Source organism: Ischnura elegans, chromosome 6, assembly GCF_921293095.1.
Source record: "Ischnura elegans chromosome 6, ioIscEleg1.1, whole genome shotgun sequence".
Classification (NCBI taxonomy): Eukaryota; Metazoa; Arthropoda; class Insecta; order Odonata; family Coenagrionidae; genus Ischnura; species Ischnura elegans.
The window spans coordinates 42,279,671-42,302,796 of record NC_060251.1 but is presented as its reverse complement, the minus strand read 5'-3'; the positions used below and the strand labels follow the sequence as shown (position 1 = coordinate 42,302,796).

The following is a 23,126-nucleotide window of genomic DNA, read 5'->3' as shown; positions in this document are numbered from 1 at the left end:
TTCATTCATTCCAAAATCATCGGAAATAACTTTCGCGAGCCACAAAGGAACGAAATGCGGAGGCCGACGCGGAAAACATGTCTCGACCTGCAGTGGCCTCGACGCGGCGCGTCGCTCGCGCCCCATTGTTGACGGTGGTCACGTGACGATGTTCCGCAATCGCACGAAAGCCGGGAAGTGAAATGATAAAAAACCATGCACGCCGCACAGACGATTCTTACGAGTTCATTATCACGTGGGGCGTCAGTCACCGTTTCGCGGAAATGAGCATCGCCATTATGTAAGAACCGCATTCCGGAGATACCGCCTTTATCGGGATTTGGACGGCCGTGAGAAATAAAGGTTGTGCTTTTTTCACTACCTCGACAAGTTTTTCTTATATGAGTCTTCCCTATTTCTTCTTTTCGACTTCTAGTTCATAAGTTGCCAATTGTTGCACAAGTTTATTGTTTGATGAATTATACCCAACGTAAGAAAAGATAACACAAATTTTATACATACAATGTGATAAAAATGCTACATCCGATTAAAAAAAAGAAAAAATAATTCTCAACAAACGCCCGGATTCTCCTATTGGTGGGCAATTCGTTTCTTGGGACGGATTTTTCCCACTCCTGCTATCACTAACTGCCAAACACCACAGAGGTGTTTCGCAGAATATAATGTACTTAGATTTAGAATCACTATCTATCTACCCTACGCTGAAATTTCGCAGCTTTTATTTGGTCTCAAGTTCCCAGCTGTTATGGCTATCTACTGAGAGTTTCTTGGCTATTAGTAGTTTCAGGCGTTTAAAATTCTTGTTGTGATCATGGCATATCAACGGCTTGCTTAAGTGGGGGAGGGAATATGGGAGAGGAGAAGGGCAGTTTTGGGGACTTAGTGTTTTGCGTTTTCTGATGGGGTATAACCCCAAAGGGTTTTCAAAAGTTCGTTCTGCGTCGCTGCGAAAGATTTTTCAAACCGGGGAAGGTATGATTTTAGAATGGAGAGAAGAGGAGTTATCTTCAGATCTTTCCTGATATTTCTGTTCGAAACGAACCGAGGTGCCCCAACAATTCTCCTTACGATGACATTTTCGGCAGATTGAATTCGTTTCAGGTGCGTCGCTGCAGCGTGGATCCAGGCCAGGGATGCATAAGACAGGAGAGACTTGATGCAGCTGTTGTATAGGAGCAGTTTGGCTTTGAGGCTCAGCGGCGAGGTAGATTTTAGTAGAGGTTCGTAATGCTGCGTGGATTCCTTTCGCCTTATTGATTGAAGATTTGATGTGTTCGCTCCAGGTTAGACGTTTGTCCATGCGGACGCCAAGGAATTTCGTGGATTGTTGTTTCGGGTTTCTTTGGTTTCCGTAGTAGAGCCGGTGACCGTCTTCTACCTTCGGTCGTCGGGAGAAGACGACGTGTCACTATCTATCTTTCCGCTGCAGTTTTGGAGGTTGGGAGGAGATGCCCTGGTGACTGGGTTGCTGGGATTCCGCTATGAGGTGACATTGGTGGAGCGCAGCTACTTTAGCTGATTAGTTATGCTGTTGCAGATGATGCAGTCGCAAATAGAATTCTACAAGTGTACAAGTTGTTTCTTGATAGTTCATTTCAATGTCCCAGTATAACTAGCCTTGCTGGTGTGATGGCTTACGGACGTGATGAGGAGGAGAATATATTTTTGTATTTTTATAATGTAGTTTTGATATGTTTTCTTCTAATGTTGCGTTTTGCTGTTAGCATAGAACATATTGTTTGAATAAGCAGTAGGATTTTTTCCAATGTATTTAATATACATGGACATCTATTGCGGCCGGATTCTCCGGTATACGCATTTGGGATGCAAGTGTGTGCATGTGTTTGCATAGGAATACATATTTTTTCCCCTCCTTTTCTTTATTATTTCACCTTTCTGCTTTATATTTGTACTTATTTAGCCTTGTTGTGGTTTTTTGTGCCACTATTAATTAATTTTCCTGTATTCTGGCGTTATTGTTACCTATCTCATGGGCCAGTAAGGCCAACGACAATAAATTAATCGAATTGAATACTTTACTATGAAAATCGTAAGACCCGAAGATGATTAAGATTGACGCTGATTGTTGATTTTTCAGGTCGGTGATGTCATCCGGAAAAATGTACGCGCGTGCCCTGTGTGGAGGACCAACGATGGCGCCCTGAGACTGTGTCGACCCGATTAAATACGACCATTAACTCGTCACACTTAGAAATTGAAAAGTCGTTCGATGAGTCCTCGCTTTCTGATGCGCTGTACGACACCACCACACAGTGTACTCTGTCACACCACCGCACGCTCTCGAAGCCAAAACCTGACTCCTACGTGAGATTTATGATCGTCACTCTGAAACGTCATTATGGTGGCCTAAAATATCGTTAACTCGAAAATATAAGCTTTTATACAAGTAGAACGAAACAGTCTCGCTTTATTCAAAGATCACCCCTATGCTATCCTATTGGATACAAAGCTGGGCAAGATAATTCACGGGTAGCACGCACGCAGAGTAGCAGGTGAGCCAGTCGTAGCCGACACGGAATTCTTTCTCATCCAAGCTCATAACCGGGACGGTCAACATCCCGAAGGCCGACAGCCAATTAAAATGGAATGTACACATGATATCAATTTTCGTATGAAGACTTTCACAACTTCTTTTATCAATGTTGGTGTTTGTTTTCGGGAATTGCTGTAGGTAACATTTTCTTACTCAACGTTTCACTCCTACTGGAAGCGTTAACAAGAGAATGAAATTCCTCAGTAGGAGGAGTGAAACGTTGAGTAACAAAATGTTGCCTACGCAGCAATTACCGAAAACAAACACCAACATTAACGCATGATATCTCTAAATGACTGATCCACTATGATCATCTTCCGAACTACTTGAAATTGAACTACTTTTATGGACAATTAAGTAAAGGTAATATCTTTTTTTTTGGCCAGTCATACGGAGAATGCGTATTGTTACTTCTACTAAAAATATATCGAAAAAAACATCCACACATGAATTTTTTAAAAGTCGGAGACAAATTTATACTGCAATTTCGATTCAACAAAAATTAACAACTGGTAACGGGCTAAGGGTAATTTTAATCACAAATATTTTTTTCGGCAACAAACGCAACACCTAATATAGCTATTATGAACGAAGTCGAGAACTCATTAGTTCTTAACTCTCATAAATTTTCCAAATCGACGCTCTGATCTTCATGATATACCAAAGAACCATTCTTTCGGAACTATTTGGATTCCGATTCGAGTTAAATCATAACGCGAAACGTTCATTTTGGACGATTAGAACCAAGTTCCATTCATTTTTTTAAAGCCCATACATAGTTCAATTCATACGAGTCATTCATAAACAATGCAGATCTACCGCACGTGGTTGCAGAAAGATATCTTTGGCTATTATTGAGATACAGCGCGAACACAGTTCCGACTAGAAAAAGTCGGCTCGTTCACCATTTAAAAAATTGTCGAGAGTTTTAAAGATAAATATAATCGTCCTTTATCGATTTTATACCTATCTCCTCCTTCTAGTACTGTTCTCTCTGAACGAGTAAACGACCGAAAATTATGACGTCACCAACTCATGAAGTTTGAACGCTAATTCTCGCGGTTTCTTACATTAAATTTATGAAATAATGGTCATAAGATCAAGAAATATTTTTCGCAGCAACCCATATTTCCCTTCAATCTACCGAATTATTTTGATAAACTGCGATTTTGGTGTGAATGAACGACCTCATTACATGCCCAAGATACCAAATGTTGGCTCGCAGGGTATTCAGTAGATTGAGATGTACGGATTCATCGCGTACGCATTGGGATCTATTGGGATCCTAAAGGCTTTTGGTCGACAACTAACTTCACTACCCCGTCTTTGTTCCAAAAGACAAAATTAAAAAGTATTTCTTTCAAGGCTTCTCCAGCGCTTGAATTGCATTACGCTCATATCAGTCAATTGATGCCTTTCCCACCATCATTTAAAGCATGCTCATATATTCAACATTAGCCAAATACTAGGTCTGTAAAATATTTAACATTTGATTTATAAAATACTGAACTCATTTCTTCATTATGCTAGTTAAATAAGGAGTGCCTCATTATCACAATATGCCAGCCGATGCTATCAAGCCTGCAGTATCCTTACATAGCATTCAAAAGTAAATTCTCGAGACCGATCTAGAACTCAATTCATAACATTCCAAGCTCAGCAACCTCGCTCTTCGGCGACTTTTGAATGGGATTGGGAGAGGGAAGGGTCCAAAGGCAATGCTCGGGATATTAACCACCAAGGAGAGAGGTTAAATGAGGACAATGGTTAAACCGCAAAGGACGATCGGGACGTGAAATTATGCAATGTGATTCACGTTTCCCACGCACGGAGCAAACATCAGTAACTCCAGGGGTGAATTTCATACCTCCACAATTGGAAACCCTTATCTCTGAACGTAAGATAACGGAACAACGGATGAGGAAATAAGAAGGAGGCATTCGTATATTTTATCAGGAAATGGGACGTTTCAACTCTTGCATCACGAGGGCACTTTTATTGGTCCCTCAAATTCCTCCATCAAGCATGATAAAACACTTTTTATGCTATTAAATCACCTTCATTCCGGCATTGGACGTGATTTTTCATCCGCGTTATGCAACGCAAAAAAAAAAACTGGCGACACCGCAGTGAAGCGAGACTCACTGATTTTCAACTTCTCCGCAAGGATCAAACGCGGGAATTAGAGTAAACAAGTCATTTAACCAATGAATTAGCAAATATTTTTGTAAGGTTCACATTTACCTCCCATGGTGAGAAATAATCGTCAAATTCTTTCCCCGGTAGAGAAAAGTTTGTAGCAAATGGGACCATGGGCGTACCCAGCATCAAAACTAGGGGTGGGGGGGACAAAACCAACTGTGGCCGTTCAAGTTGTAACTTTTTTGCACAGAAAAGGTTAATGAAACCAAAATTTTAATTAAATTAAGACAGCAACTAATTAGTTTTTATATTTTCTTGAAAAAATAATGATTTTTATTTTAGTTCCATGTCTTATACTAATATCATTTTTCTTCAAAAGGAAAATTTGTTCATAACTTTTGTTTTGAACTAAATTTATTTTCGCTTCTAGGAAGGGGGGGCAGTTGCCCCTCCCTCTGCCCCCCGCTGGGTGCGCCCATGAGTGGGACAGTGTATGCTTTTTGAGAAAAAATATCAGCAATATTTGTCTCAGTGAACCTAATTAACATCTCCTCGAATGCAGTACAGGAATATTTTTGCAGTGTAATTAAAGAAGTAGAAAACTCACTCTCCATACAAAAGGTTCATTACCCTTCAAGTTAACTTAAGGTAAGGCAGACTGTACTTCTTTGATAGATTATTACAGACTTTCCCGGTGGACATAATATTTTACCAATCAGCAACACCCATACACTGTCTGAACGGATTTACTAACACAGGATCAAACGACGACATCTAACATATTTCGACTTATCAATTCCCTTTATAATTCCATGACGGACACAAGGGAAAGGCTTCCGGCGTTGAAGCTCATATTGACTTCAGCACACAAAAGGTATTCACTTCAGTTACCTTGACGTCAATTCGGGAGAGAGAAAAGATAAGAAAATAATGGAATGGGGGTATTCGCTCTTTCAAGGGTAGTGGATGCTTGATAGCTCGTGCGGACAATCCCATACCATCTCCACGAGTTATCGGAGGCTTACCTCCATAAACCCACCTACCAGCATCGTATGCATTTTACGATAGAGAAGACAGGTGCAAAGAAACACCTGAAAATAATTCACCATGTTTTTTTGTGCTTTTCAAAGTGAACGACTTATTTTTTTCAACTCTACGAGGAGCATTCACTTTTTTCAAAATATTTTTCATGGTTCAATTTGAAGGTAAAATCCTCATTATGAATATTAGGGGTCGGGAATATATATGGTGGTAGCCAAAACAAACACACCAAGCGGGAAGCTCTAAAAAACGGGAATGGCAATCGAAACCAAAAGAAAGTCAAAACCATTAAAATTTCAATAGTTTCGTTCCCGAGATCGAAATGTAGAAACGAAGAAGAATAAAACCCGGGGAGCTAAACTCAGGGTCGAAACGAAATCGGAGTCAAAACTACTTCGGGTCGAAACTAACTTAACCTCATGGACGAAACGAAACCCATATTACGTTTCGCACCGGAGGCACCACGTGCTTCACCTTCGAACAGTTTACTTTCGACCCACACACCGAGCACGAAGTATGATTGAATGAAGTAGAGGTTCGCCCTACCGCCATTAGATACATGGGGTTGTCATATTTTGACCATAAACAGGTGAACGGTGAGCGCAAATTGGCCATTCGATTTTTAAGCTCAATGCTTTAACCTCTTTATATTCTGTCATGAAATAGGTAGAAACTATTCCCTCATATCCCCCTCCACTCTTCTCCTTCTGGTATCGAAACTTAACTATGAGCAGCGGAGATTCGATTAATTTAGTTTCGTTCCTGGGAGTAATGTTTCGTCCCGGGTCGAAACTTAACTCTAGGCTTCTTATTTTCGTTTCCCTCCGGGTCGAAACGAAATATTTTCGTTTCATATCACTTTCCATCCCTGCTAAAAAAAATAAAAATGTTTGCCTGCAAGAGAGAAGGCTTCTAAAGCTTTTCTATATGGAGCTAAACCGACGTCGGACTCCACGGCTAGGGAGAGCACATACCGAAGTTTCAAATGCAACCTCGCAGCGTTATCTGCGTCCACCCAGCTGTGAGTTGATAAGGGTAACCTCATGAGCATTAGGGTAAAGTATATATTTATATAAGCATAAAGCCCTATATCGGAAATTGGGTTCAGTAATTAGGAGGTTAAGAGGAACAAATCTACTTGCAACACTTAATTCATCATGAATGACAATATCATATATACTCTAACTTGATCACTTTTAGGTTACCAGGAGCAAATATTTGGAGATTTAATGCTCGGAGATTCTTGATATACACTATATTTAATCCACTGTACTTGGAGATAACACTTGGTGGAGGGCTTAGCCTATTGGTTGCATGCCACATGCCAAAAATATAGGTTTACTGATTTTATGTGATGGAAAATCACTTCACCATACGTAATTATTGACTCAAAATTGCTCTTGAATTGAATTTAAACAAATGAATTTACTTGTCTTACTTCTCGAATCAGATGGAAATAAGTTAAAGGTACTAGTGAAATGTGTTTCATTGCTTTTTTTCGGAAAATTGTATTTAAGTGTTCACAGATTCTACTTAAAACGTGTCTTTTTTCTAAAATCCATTTAATCTAAAACGTATCTCAATCGTATCATGTCAATTACTGCTGTAAGTCTCATATAGTGTTTTTCACGCAATCGGACGTCGTAAAGGACTGGGCTAATAGTTCTAAGCATTTAAGTTATCAATTTAAGCCTGAATTAGAATTGTTACCTGTTGTAAGAATTATTATATCTTAGTTTTATCTAGTAAGTAGCATAAAAAAGGGAAATAGACTACAACGTAAATTGTTTAACAATTTCGTTTCCATGATTGGCTGAAATGGTATAGCATCTATAGATATTTTGAATTCGTTTAAAGTCGATACATGTTTTCATCGTAGATATTTTGTCGAGTTCAAAAAGTATCAATTGAATGCAACGTCATAATAAAACAAGAGGAATTAGAGGAATTTTCAAAAAGGCTTGTATAACAACTTATTCAATGGAAATCTACCACCGAGTTACGTCCTCCATCCTCAATACATGGGCTGAAGAATTATTAATTTGTATAATTATTTTCTCTAATGTATTTTTATTCCACGATAAAACATGCCTTTTCGCATGGCATTTTTAAGATAATTCAGGATGCCCTTCCTCTCCACATACTATTCTGGAGGCAATTACCCTTGAACATCAACTGATGAATGTAGAACAATATTAGATGAAAATCATTCTTCCAAAACGGAAACTCGGTTCCAAACAGTCTTTCCAACGAGCTTTCTCTAATGAGAAGAAGGATATCGTGATAATGACAATGAATCATCCAAAACACATAACACATGCTTAATAGGACGTCAAGATGAATTGTAGGAAGCGGCAGATATTTCCAACAGCACGGAAGTATTAACTCCTAGACAAGCCCGAGCTATATATGGATGGAGCTTATAGGATGTAATTCATGATGAAGATAACCGCTAAACCGACTATAGATAGTGTACTCAGGTAGTGTACTCAGGTAGTGTACTCAGTACTCAGCGCATATATGCGGTACATATTAACTTGGACATCTGTCAACTTCATGGCAATACAAAGGCGAGATAAACATGAATTGCAATGAGATATTTTCCACACGGGAGAAAAATGATTAGTGTAGGTTTTCCGTTAAATCGAGTCATTTGAAGCAGAATACTTGTGGAATGTAAAGACTATGTTAGATACACAACATCAAGCGATTAGCTGCATCATTCATTTACAAAACAAATATTATTTTCTCTAAGCAGGTCCATCATACTATCATGGAACAGTAATGAGTATCTAGGATCTATCTTAAAGTAAATTTGTTATTTTATAACTCAGAACTAATGTAAAATTCGCAGATTTTGCACGGAAATAATAAAACCCATGAAATGAACTGATTTCTCCTGCTCACGATAAGACTTTATTCAGCTAAAACAAATTGCACAAAAATTAGTCTAGGAGCAATCCGAAATACTGATAAACTGTGGTGAATGTTAAATACAATGAATATCAGTATATGATTAACGGCGGAGCATCACGCACGTGGCAAAAGTTTTGAATGTATTGCTGCGCAGCCTATTACGTCAACAATTATCTGACAAAAACGGGGACTACATCGATAGAGTGGCATTAAAATCTTTACTTTCACGGAAAATACATTAAATTAATTCACTGAGGGGTTAACAATACTACTTCTTGAGAACTGAACTAAAAGTTAGTCTCTTAGAGAATGAATCTCATAGGCGAGAACGCAAAATCACTGTCCGAGGCACATCACTGATCACAAGGTCGCTATTCTGCGTCCCCGACCGTGACCTTGGGATTTCGCAACATAGCGTAACACCGTACGGCCGATGACCACTGGGAAAATACAGGGTAGCACAGAGCGCAGAGTACAGGTAAATAAGCTCTTATAAAAAAAATTTTTTTTTTAACCAGCCTTTATATTTAGATTACAGGGGATGAGCAACGTTTATATATGACACAAAGCAAAAAAACTCAGTGACCCCGAAAAACCAAAAGTGACGTATTAAAAAAGTCACTATATTTATTAAATTTTCAGTGAATGGTAAGCCCCCTATGTTTCAAAATGCCACCCCTATGCTTTTAAATGCCTACCCCTATGTTAAAAATGCCACGAAACACGAAAATCGACCATTTGGAACTTCTTAGATCAAAAACATGTTTTGGGGGGGGGTTGACTGGGGGGTGGTTAAAGGGGGGTTGGAGAGAAAAAGTTATATTTTCATGTATTGTCATCGGAAATGAAGAAGTGTGCAAAATTTCAGCGTTTTTGCTTCACAGGAAGTGAGTCAAATTTGAGTTACAAGATTTGTACCAGACAAACAAACAGACAGGTTGGTGAGTTGATATAAAGACTGTAAAAAGAGTGCTCATGATGGCTACGCAGTACCCAAAAGCTCAGGTCAAAAATTAAGTCCCCACCATCAATTTTTATATGGGATGTATTCATATAATTAAATACTTGAAAACAGATTTTACTGAAACACTACCACTTCCCCTTCCTCGTGATTGCTAGATTTGATAGAATTAAAATCTCCAATCTAAATAAACAAAAAACATGTAAACATAATCCATCGTCGGAATCAGACAATCAAACCTACCAAAGGTCACGTGACCAGCGGTTAGGCCATTGAAGTCTTGGCCGCATTTGTAGACACCGAAGCTATTCCCTCTTTTCCCCCTCCACTCAACTTCTGGGATCGAAACATAACTATTAGCAGCGGAGTTTCGATTAATTTGAGAGATTTTGAGAGAATTTACATAACTTGGATATATTAACTCTGAGGAGTTTTAGAGAACGGACGAAGCGAGTTTCGGCTTCTGAGCATTCGAGAAAGATAAAAATTAGAGATGTGCGAATAGTATCCGCGAATACTCGAATACCTCGAATACTAGAAAGTATTCGATATTCGAGGTTTCGAATAGTTATGCGAAAAGTACCGCCTCGAATACCTCGAATACTTTGAATTTCGCGTCATACACTGTCGCACACACGTCGTTGTTAGTTGACTCGGAAAAATGTAGAGAACTGTAGTCATTTAGTGCTCGCAGCGCCGTTTTACTCAAGTTGACGAATTACATCAAATTCGTGGATTTTAGCGGCGAAAAGAGTTCGTCGAGGGGAACCGAAAACGGTCGGGTGAAAAAATCCGAAAATCCCAGATTCCCCCCACCAGGAGAACCTCAGTGCCGTAGGATAGCAACCTTAGGGCATTTACCACGATCCGCTATCCCCCTCCATTCAGCACTCGCCTCACCCACTCTGACGCTTTCCTCTTCTCCGAAATCAAACAAAAGGTCCCAGCTCGCGCAGGGATCGCATTACGAAGACCCCTGCTTCGAAAAAAATATCGAGTTACGAGAACAATAAAAACGTGTTTCACGCCCTCCCCCCTTTTCTCACCCACTGACCTTTTTCTGGCTACCTGCTTCGAAGTTCCCCATTTCTGGATTTCCACTGCTGAGTGAGTACCGTGGGATACTTACATTAGCGCATTTCCCAAGATCCGGTATCCCTCTCCATTCAGCACTATCCCCTCCCTCTGAGGCTTTCCTCTTCTTCGAAATAAAAAAAAGGTCACAGCTCGCGCAGGGATCATATTACGAATACCTTAGCTTCGAAAAAATACCAAGTTACACGAGAACAATAGAAACGTGTTTCGGGCCCTCCCTTTTCTCCCCCACTGACCTTTTTTTTCCCTAACAGCTTCGAAGTTCCCCATTTCTGTGGAGGTCAACCGCTGCATGGGTCATCTATTAGCACAAAAGGTGTCTAAGAATGACTTTCGTCAATTGATGTCACACCTTTATTGAATTGAAATATTAGTAATGTGCGCGTAATTTCAAAAAGAATAAGACCAAACACGACGTATTTCTGAGTTTATTTAATCATTTTACGCAAAGAAATAAATGTCAAAATACGACGGAGACTTAGCATTCTAGCGAAACTCGATATGAGCAGCTGAGCTTCTCGGAAGATGATGCGGTATTTTTTTCCGAAAACATATATCAAGTTACAATTTATGAGTGGTGCTATAAATCTTTATTGTTACAGTCCCAGACAAAGGGATATTTTCTCAGAATATTTGGTTTCTCCCTGATAGCAATTCCAATTCATCTTCTTATCTCGTGAGAACTCTCAAAGATGGACTGAAAATAATTGAAGAAAATCCGGTGGAAAAGAGCTTGTATTTTGCAAAATGCCTCAGATTGTCAGCTAGCACTTGGCAGCAGGAGTGGGGGTAAAGCGATGTTAGTTGAATTAATTATACGCCAAATTGTTTCCATAAAATTAAAATATTCATTAATCAGCTAAATTCCTGTTTGAATCATTTAAAGGAAATCAAAATTACTCCCCAAAATCTTGTGTTGCCTGCTGCATAGGCAACCGAGTCAAACATTCCAGCATTCATCATTGAGTATTCGAGGTATTCGAAATTCGAGGTATTCGAGTATTCGAGCAATAATTTAATATTCGAATTCGATATTCGAATTCGAGAAATCTGCTATTCGACCCATCTCTAATTAAAATGGTATATTTCACGGTCGCGTTATCCCGAGTGGGTGTCACTCCGGCTATACAGTTTGTTTTTATCTTGTATAGGTCATATAATGCAATAATAATTATATGATTTAATGTTTTTATCTTGTATATCTGAGGAAAGAAGACGAGAGATGATTGTAGGCATTCGAGATGTGGGTATGGAGAAGAATGGAGAGGGTGAAATGGACGGAGAGGAAAAGGAATGACGAAGTGCTGGATATGGTTGGCGAGGAGAGGCAGCTTTTAGATGAGATACGCAGGAGGCAGAAGGTATGGATGGAGCGAGTACTTAGCGGGGAGGGGATGTTGAAAATGGTGTTGGAGGGTAGAATGTTAGGGAAACGAGGGAGGGGAAGGAAAAGAATAGGATTTTTGGATAGATTGAAAGAGAGTAGGCCTTACAGTGAGTTAAAGAAGGCAGTGCTGGAAGGAAAGGGAGGCTCCCAGATCGCTTCTCGAATACTCCATGGAAACCTACCTTAATAGGTAAAATACTATAATAATAATCTTGTATATTTCGATTGGAAATTTTAATTCCCTTAAATTCGATACTCACGAAAAAGAAGACGTTCCAGAATTTCAAAAAAATCAATTTTAAAATATTTCACACGTAAACTTTCCACATCCCCATAGTAAGACTGAATTTAGGGTTTGAATAACCATGATAGAAGAACACAAATGGTAATTTCCACACTTTATTGAACTTCCAAAAAATCGAGTCTGGAACGATTTTATGTTTGGTTTGAATGTTGGCTCCAGCTTCTAGGTACTGCGCAGCCACCACGAGCGCTCTTGCAAATACACAGTAAAACTCGCTTGTAACGATCGCGCATGTAACGAAATCCCGCCTTTAACGAGGTGAGTTTCCGATCCCTTGGACTTTCCTATGATCGCTATTGTTAGTTTCCACGCCAGTAACGAGTTCGGATGATACGAAATCCCCGCTATTTCGAACTATTCTTTGGTCCCTTGGGGAATAGGGTAGTTTCCTTCATCAAAGAAAACGAAAAGCATTGATTGCGATTCGTTACCCACCATTAGTGTACATATTCAAAATATACAAATTATTTCGTTTTAGAAATAGCGGTTTAGACGAATGGCAATGGTCCATTTTTATCCTCATTTGAAAAGGGCCAGATTGGCGCCCATGCGATGCCACTCCACGTGACGTCACAGGGACCTAGTTTCTATACGATTAGATAGGAGTTTTACGTCGTCTGAGATTACCAATGCATGCAAGAGGCGTAGAGCTCAGGGAAACATGTCTTAATAATCACTTATTAAAACTGGCTAAGGTCGGAAAGTTTTCTTCATTTGATAAGGCATTAATAATCCTTATTTAAGACAAGCGCTACCAGCCAGCAGGGTACTCAGCTATCCGCTAGCAGCCTGCGTCGTGTCAGCGCTAAGCCTCGCCTCAAGGTCACCTTACAGGGGGGCAGCGGGAACTAGAAATAAGTCTCACGGAGAGATTTCCCGGCATTCATACTTACGCGTCGCGTTTTCGCGCGCTTGAAAATTTTCACTTTTCATTTAATCGCGAAAAATAGATATCGTCATTTAAAAATCTAAATGCGTGAAATACGTACTCCAGGTGTAATAATCTTTCGATTTAGGCAATAAAAAATAGTAGGAAACCACCCTATTGTTTCCCCTTTCATAAAGAAATTAATGCCATCTTCGCTACTTGACCGTCCCTTATTTTATCATAAGATGTTCTCACGTTGACCATCACCACATAGTTCTACCGTTGATCTTAATATCCTTCCGTTTACAGCCGTTTGATGGGAAGGGTAGGATGATGGTTAATTGCTACGCATCAGCTGCCTAACCCTAAAAGATTGCAGCCATTAGATTCTTCTTCTTTCTACTTCTTTCAGGCTAGTATTAATGATTGGATTCCAAGAACATTTTATATAAAAGCAATAGCTCTAATACTTTCTGAGATACAATCTTGGACTTGAAATAATACCAAATCTCGCTCCCTAATGGTCCGTAAGGATATGTATCCCACGACAAAAAAACACTAATTTTGTGAAAATTACAGCACAAATGCGGAGTTTTTCATACTAATTCCACAGGCTAGGTAGGCATAAAGGATAAACCGAAAGTCCCGTTATGATTGACCTTCTCATCGATTTGTTATAAACTATCAAATTTCCACTTCGTAAACAGCATTTCAATTGAAAGTTCTAAGCGATGTGTAAACTACAATATCAAAAGGATATCACAAAGAGAATTTTAAAAAACCATAAGCAAATAGCCTATTCTTCAATAGAACTAATTCTTACAGTCACACACCTTCTCATTTAATTTTGAGAGAAGTTAAAAAGTTTGGGACATATATGTCCATTGGATCTTTATAGAGGGTTTAATAAAGACGATTTACGGAATATTAGCCGGCAATCCTGTGATGCATAAGGCAAAGTCCTTATTATTATTATTATTATGGATATAACGAAATCCCAAACATTATTTTTAATTTATTTATTCTTTTCTATTTTGTAATGTTCTATTTTGTAAAATTAAAATTTAATTATTACAAAATAGAACGATCGTCCTCGGAAATTCGTTATAAGCGAGTTTTCTCGTAATTACTACGAGGCGATGAATCTATCTTAGGCTTTTGTAAAATTAAAATTTAATTATTACAAAATAGAACGATCGTCCTCGGAAATTCGTTATAAGCGAGTTTTCTCGTAATTACTACGAGGCGATGAATCTATCTTAGGCTTCCGACCGGGTCAAGCTCACTATTTCTGCCGACTTTCAATGGAATACGTTTCCATCGCCACCGACAAAGCGTTCCACTGAAACGGGCAGAAATAGAGAGCCTGACCCAGTGGCGTAGCGAGGGGTAGTCCAGACCTCCCCCCTCGCTACGAAATCCTCCTCGCCCGCCGTAATATAGAAACACAATTTATTTCTACATAAAAGAAAACAAAGTATTGAAAAATCATGAATTTACAAAACATTTCTTTGGACAATTAAGTTTTTCTCGATATGTGAAAAGTGTTAAAATTAGTTACCCTCTACTTAGTACCCTGTTTCTCAAAATTTTTCTACCCTGGCTATGGATCCTCCCCCAACGAAATTCCTGGCTACCCCACTGGCCAGACCCGGTCGGACTCCGAGAAAGACTCATCGCAGAGGTTCACCAGGAAAACTTCTATACGCTGAGGGTCCCACCTTCATTTACTGAGAAAAGGAGATATGCCCGTTTCTCAGAGAGAAATTATCTCAGCGGATACCTTGGACGTATTCTTATTAACATTTTCTACACACCCTCTCCACTTTCTCCGTCTTACCGCGTACAGAACAAATACTCAACATCCAGCGCATTGGCATGACTCCTCATTGTCAACATGAGATCACCTCTCCATACATTTTCCGACCACTTCGAATACTATTTCTTATAGTTGATGACCTGACCACGATAAAAATATTAATCCGCTTAAAAAATTGTAATCGTAGCGATAGTAACCCCTTGCATCTCCTATGATACGTAAAAATAATGTAGCAATTACAAGAAAAGTTTTTTGCAAAAATAAAAAATGCATACATGCAGGGTGTTGCTGTTATATAAGGTCCTGTTATTGAAATAATATCAGTCAATAGTAAAATAGTATCAATTAATGGTACTCCCCTTCCTTAATGCCACTCACTGTAGAACAATACCAAAACTGGAATCTTTCCTCATTAACCACGCTTGAGATTTAAGAGAGAGATGGAAAACAGCTGAGTATTTTCAAGCGCAGAGTGTATAGATTACGATACAAGCGGCAATCAGCTCTTGTTCACACTCTTAAGGCGGTAACACGGTAAACACGGTACATTAACACGCACAAGTTAATGTACGTTTGCGTGAATGATTTTGGTGGACCGGAACGGAGCATGTACGAATGCATGAACCAAATTAGAACAGGTTCTATTTTCTGCGCAAGCATTCGCACAAGTTGGGTGGTTACACGGTGCATTTTGGGGTCCATTCATTTAGACATTAACGCGTACGTATCAATGTATCATGTAACCAGGCCTTTAGATCAGGAAATTATAAAAAAACCATACGTATCATATATGATACACTACCGATGATGATGAGCCATTCTGGAATATATGTACACATTTATGATCATAGTTCTACCTTCTACAGCACACGAGTCCAATGCGACGCTTTTTCCTTCATGTCACATTTACTGAGAGAAGTTAACTCATGATTATCATTGTTCATCACTCGCCTGTGATGCACGAGCCCGCGGAAAACGTGGCAGTGTCCATAAATATCCGGACTCAGCGAGGAGACGGGCCCGCACAATCTGGCTGCAACCCCTTCCTGGCAATGAATCGAGCTTTGATGAGTTGCATCTAAGGAGCCTTTGAGGAAAGACCACTGGCATTGAGAGCAACACGCACTACGCTCATGCCTCGGCAACGAATCTTTAGATAAGCAAGTGACACAACGAGCAAAGGATTCATTTGGAGGAGGAGCTCGCTGCTGGCTCAAACCCGCACACGCTAAGGGGACTTGATAATGTAACGTCAGACGTTTGTTTTCGATTGCTCCTAGCTACAAAGAAGTGTCTCAAAAAAAACCAGGCGCATCTTGAATTTCTAATCCATAGAATCGTATGAATAAAATTCGAGGCATATAATCACATCTGAATTTTTTCGTCCATAAAATCGAATGCCACGTTAGCTGTCTACAGCGCTGTATCTCAAAAAATCAGTCCGGCAAGCCGTGCCCAGACCGATTATTTAAATTTTGATTTTGGATCTTGATTTTCATTTCCAACAGCCATCTGGACTGATTTTTCGAGATACATAATTGTGGGCTGGTATACTTACATACGATTTTATGGACTAGAAATCCAAGATACACCAGAATGGGACATTTTTCGTTTTTAAAAATCCACGGCTAGGAACGTTCGTTTTTTCAAATCCTCTTTATTCTGATAAAGATAGTTTCTTTTTACCTCAATACTGAAGAGCAACTTTCCCTTTCCCCTCAAAAATCTCCCCTCCCATCAACAACTCCCTTGCAACATCAATCAACACCAAAAATTACATATCAAACGTTACAATTTATTGACAAAACTCGTATCGTAAAATATCAGAATATCCCTATTAAATCGCTACTTCATCCGCTTTTCACAACTTTTTTCCCAGTTTTATTCTCTGAGTACGATGCAACAAAAAACACCATAACAGAAAATTGAGTCTCAATATAACTTTTTAATAGAACTAAAAAACAATGGAAGTGCTATAGGTAAACGTATTAGCAACTTCGACCACTGAAAAAAAAATCCTTTCTTATTTTAGCTCACTTTAAAAATAATAATTCTTTCACTATTTTAGTCTTGAATGTGGATAGTATAGTTTTCTGTGGAATGAAATCATTCTTACTTATGAAAAAAAACTTTCCTGACGTTTTAGCTCACATCAAATGCTATTCAAAATGCAATCGTGCCCATATTGCCTCTCGGTGACTTTGAATAATTTACATAATTTCAATTCACTACTGCAATATAAAAGCTTATTAACTATTTCCGGAATTTGAGTTACAGTTACAGCCAAAGTAGACTTCTACGGATTCATCAACTCTCGCGATTCTCTCGATTAGCCGGGTCTACAAATGGAAGTGACTGCAATGATAGTAGCGATACCTCGAATCGAAGATTATATGTAAACAAATGACTTCTGTTTTAAATCCTATTTTACATTTATCCTCTTCGGAATAACACCTAAGTATATAAATTTTGCGAGCTTGGCTAGCAAACAGAATCAATAACTCAGAATAAACCTAATATTGTTTTACGTAATGAAACCTCACGTTTTTAGAAAATACTAACCATTTAATTTCCGAAAATTGCTCTTACAATTCTTCTTGTCTTTTTCAGACATTTTTTTTCAAATTCCATCGCTTTACTGCTGAAAACTAATTTTCACTGATGAGACGGAAGCTCTAATTAAGTAAATGTAATGCCTACATGGTAGGCAATAAGTCCCTTTCCAACCAATAGGGTGGTTTCCTATTTTTTTATTGCCTAAATCGAAAGATTATTACTCCTGGAGTACGTATTTCACGCTTTTAGATTTTTAAATGACGATGTCTATTTTTCGCGATTAAAAGAAAAGTGAAAATTTTCAAGCGCGCGAAAACGCGACGGGTAAGTATGAATGCCGGGAAATCTCTCCATGTGACGTATTTCTGGTTTTCGCTGCCGCCCTGTGAGGTGACCTTGAGGCGAGGCTTAGCGCTGATACGACGCAGGCTGCTAGTGGGTAGCTGAGTACCCTGCTGCCTGGTAGCGCTTGGCTTAAATAAGGATTATTAATACCTTATCAAATGAAGAAAACTTTCCGATCAGGCTCTGAGCGCTGATAGGACGCAGGATGCTAGCGGGTAGCTGAGTGCCTTGCTGGCTGGTAGCGCTTGGCTTAAATAAGAATTATTAATACCTTATCAAACGAAGAAAACTTTCCGACCTTAGCCAGTTTTAATAGGTGATTATTAAGACATGTTTCCCTGAGCTCTGCGCCTCATGCATGCATTGGTAATCTCAGACGATGTGTAACTCCTATCTTCTCGTATAGAAACTAGGTCCCTGTGACGTCACGTGGAGTGGCATCGCATGGGCGCCAATCTGGCCCTTTTCAAATGAGGATAAAAATGGACCATTACCATTCGTCTAAACCGGTATTTCTAAAACGAAATAATTTCTATATATGGAATACAGTAATGGTGGGTAACGAATCGCAATCAATGCCTTTCGTTTTCTTTGATGAAGGAAATTACCCTTTGATAAGTTATATACATTTGCATTTCATGCATGCAGACATAATGATCATGAATTAATCGGATATGTTGCCATTCTATCGCAGATTCGATGTGCAACTTGAACGGAAATCATGCGTAAAATTTATTGATTATTATTGATTTTTTATTATAAATTTTGAGCGTGACGTCCGCTCCATTTCTCTACGGTTACCAAGGGAAAGTAACTCCATTTATCAAGTTAGCTAGGTGCTACGACTGGATTATCAGAGGAAGTTTATGAGGAACGAAATACAATAAAAAAAGACTCACTGGTGGTTACCTACGAGATGCCCAAGAGCATTCGTCACTTCAAGCTGGTTTCTTAGGTTTCGGCATTGCTGGGGCTTCCGATGGAAAGGATCGTGTGTTATCCCACGTGGTTAAGTCTCTGCAAGGAACGATCACGTAGAGATTTAAACATCCATATTCCACCTGCGACAGAAGTCCACGAAGTTAACATATTGATGAAAATTTCATTAATGCTCTTAGTATTCAGCAATTACGATCAGTTTAATTATAAGGGACAATGACGTTTCCTTGCCACACTAAATAACACATCAGATTCGTCTTTTGCCATTACACTCTTATAATAAGTGCCCATCATTCAATCTTTCCAGTTGATAGCAGCTCCTTTGACAAAGATACTCTCTTCCTGGTATCATATCGGTAATTTACAATAGAATCAAGTTGAAACAACCAGGAGTTTCCTTATGCGACAATAGCGCACGATTAAAACACTCCAAAGTTTATGTACGGCCGACAGCTTTTATCACTTAACAGAACAGTAGAAAATAAAGCGGTAAACGTTAAAACCGGCTGCAGGTATTCAATACTTCCTGGGACTGTAAAAATAGTTTGTATCATGTTAACTACAACAGAATGGTTTTCCCACAGCCCAAATTATAAAATTATTGAACCTGCTTACGTTTCTGATCACCGACTTTATATTACGATACAATTTTTCACCTCCATTATGTAAATACAAGTGGCCTTAAGATATTCATTAATTACTAAACAGCATTGGCTTTAAAGTGAGCGAAATAAAGACTTGAAGAGCCACGTTAAACATTACCATCTTTTCAATTGTTCAAGAAATGACGGAGGGGGCAGCTGACCCCTTTAAGTCCGCTACTGTTCCTAATATGATATTCCCAACGTATTTATCAGTGCTTTCAACGCCTGCAAGACTTCCGCCAACGCACCGATTCAATCTTGCTCCCCAATTAAGATCGCCATTAGGTCACTCAATGCAATTTTTGCTGTACTTAAATGCAATTTCAACGCAAGCCTTCCTCTCTTACACCTTCGACATAGACACTAAAGAGCAAAGGCCACACCAATCAGCCTTGTCTCACCCCCAGGCCTACTGAAGTAATCGCTCCCTCTCGCCCGGTCGCATTTTTTTGTCTTTCTTCGCGATGAATCACTCAATTATAATTCGGGTTTTCAGCTGCAAATTCTCAGAGTACACAGAGTAGATATTTGTCAGCATATGCCTGTACTTAAATAAAATATAAAAATTTAGATACATGCCAATTCTGAGGTAAAATTTTGAAATTTGAGGCTCAGGCGCACGTTGAAAAATGACTCTCTACACTCTCTCTAGCCTGAAAATTTTCAATATGATAATTTATTCTTTAAAAAACAATTCGTCACTCAAAAAAAATTTTGAAAATGATGCGCCCTATTAAGATTACTCACTTCTACCCTCTATCGATTATTATAAACTTTATATATTTTGCTTTGCACCAGTCAGAATCTTCAATAGGTATAAACGATTTTAATTTCTCCTAGTGTATACCAGCGATGAATTCTTCTCGGGGTCTCACCCAGGTTAATCCTTTCGTATAAGCCCGAGAAGAATTCTTCAATGGGTATCGGTTTTATGTATCAACTCGGAACACTGGCGCAGCAGTGGGTTTTGGGGGATAAACCCCACTCCCCAGAGCTCATAGAAATGTTTTCATTAAATCCATTTTACATAATTGCATTAATAATACTTAAATAATAGAGCAAGGATTTATAAAATATCCCTCAGAGAGCCGTAAAACTCAATATTAATGCTAAAAGTTTTCAGGGGAGGGCCCCAGAATTAGTTGCGCCAAAAACCCCTCTTAGGCTAAAATCCTAGTTGCGCCCCTGACTCTGGACACTCCACAGGAAAGAGATTGATGAGTTTATTGATTCGAGTGCTCAAAGATTCCAGTTATTATTCATAAGCTGTAATGATTAACTTTTCCTTTGGAAAATTTATTCTCCACCGAGATGCCGATAATCTTTTAAATGAATCCGATAACGGCGCTGCATCTGTGAACCCATCAATGCAACCTTTTTCTGCACAGTCTTTCTCATAGCCGCAACTAATTTTTCCATCGCACTTCCTCATACTCTACGCTGCTAACCTCGCCAGTAACGCATCATTACTACTACCAACCACTCATATAATTGAACTAGAGGTTCACCGCTTTCGACAATCCACCGGGACAGGCCAATCTGATGAGTCACTGATGCATTACATCCTACCCTTATGCATCACCGACTCACAGCCACGCAAAACCCTAAACATTATGCGTAAAGGCTACACGGTGAATAAAAACACGTTAAGTATGGGTTAGCGTCCATTATTTTGGAATGATAACGGGTGACTTCAACTGAAGAGTAGGTTTCGCTTCTCAAGCGAGAACAACATAAACAGGAGAGTAGAAGTAGGATAGAGAGACGTAAGGTGAAAATCGAAGGAGGATATTCCAAATGTTCCGATACGGCACAATAATCCCTGGTGTGAACTACAGTTTATATTGTTTGTCGAGAAGAAAAAAATTCATAAAGCTTTATCGGGTCTTCCTTCGGGATACATTATTTATCCCTTTGCAAAGCGATTATGAAGCAGCTATACGATTTCTGGTGGAAAACAAGGTTTTCTAGATAACTGGCATGGCAACCAGAAGACCTTGTACGACATTAGTGCGAGCTAGCATTAAAAAGTCACAATTCACAAGGTATCATTATATCAATAACTCTCAGAATGGATCCAACCACCATTTATCCCAATGAGGCTAACTGACGACAGTCGCTATCAAAATTGAGGATTTTCGGCTTTGACAGTTATGTAACCTTTCGACTGTCAGGGTAGCAGACACTTCAAACGTATTAGAGGTAAACATAAAGTACACCACAAACCAATGACCAATGAATCCTTAAATATCCATCCCTGAAATACAAAATCTCTGGTACTACACACTATGTATTCCACATGAAACACCGCTGTGTTACACGAGACAAGTCGTAGATGCATGAAACAGCAATTCTACCAAAGATTTCCACTGTATTTACACGATATATTCACCTGCGCAGGCAGATTTATGGAGGAATTATTCTAAGAACGAATACTATTACGATGGCATAAATTGAAGTACCCGCGTGTCTTCCGTTTACGGAATCGTAATAGTGGGAATAGTATTCACGCGTCTACAAACGCGAATACAAGCATCGTGTAGCCAAAGTTTACTTGCATATGCATGCATTACATTTTACCAAATTGATTTTAAATGTTCTAAGAAAAAAACAAGGTATATAGTCCGCAAAACAAAAGGTTCACCATCCATTATGATGCTGGAATTCATTCGATTCTGTTTTGACCTAATTTCCGAATTCCGCAGCATAAGTCTCCCAAAAGACATGATATCTCAGGTCCATTAAAGGAGATTCCCAATTGAAGAAACATACACTAATGACATTCATGGACAACAAAATCTGAGGCGATTAAGGGCAACATGCAACTACAAACAAGTTTCAGAAATACCGCGCCTCGTAGCGAGGTAAGTAAAATCAATTCGAAATACAGGGATGCAGCCACAAAACACAGCTGAAACGACAAATACCTTGAGTGATTTCGCCGATCAGCAGAGAAGAACTTGATTAACTTCCACACTCCTTTGATACGCCGGCTCGACACTTCACTAGCGAGTTGCACACTTCGACGGACGATGCCTCCGCCACCTTCTGAGAAACGATTTCCACAGCTTTCCTCCTTCGCTGGCCGCTAAGGGGAATCCCCGGCAACAGTAGGAACCAAAGAGTTATCAAGGAATCCCCCGGATGGATCACTACCACACTACCAATGCGCTGGAAGACGTTCTTGAAAAGCCGCGAGGTGGCGCTTGATGATGGACCGTAGTTTGGACAAGCGACGACTTCAGCGCGCTCTGCCGAGAACTGGGATAAGTAAGCCGACTTCAAAGGCGAACGAAAATTTAAAAGGAGTTATTTTACGGTATTAGCAAAACGAATTTATGAAACAAAATATAATTCGTCGACACCACGGTTTATTCATTATGAACAGAATGAATGCATTCATTAGTAAGTTTTATATTTATAGCACATAATATGATAAGGAGCATAAACATATACCAGTGGCGCAGAGAGACGAGTTTCTATTTAAAAATTCCACCATACGTACTCGCTAGAGCCAAGCTAAGGCAAAAAGGTTACTTAAATAAATAATTATTG

General features: G+C 39.3%; 1 protein-coding gene across 1 annotated transcript in view; it reads right to left on the bottom strand.

Annotated features, from left to right (window-relative positions):
• Positions 1 to 22,713, bottom strand: part of LOC124160576 (ATP-binding cassette sub-family C member 4-like) — an 80,061-nt gene extending 57,348 nt beyond the window's left edge. The window contains exon 1 of the mRNA XM_046536457.1: positions 22,499 to 22,713. The gene's annotated coding sequence lies outside the window, so the exon portion shown is untranslated. The remainder of the gene's footprint in view (positions 1 to 22,498) is intronic.
• Between the last annotated feature and the right edge of the window lie 413 nt (positions 22,714 to 23,126).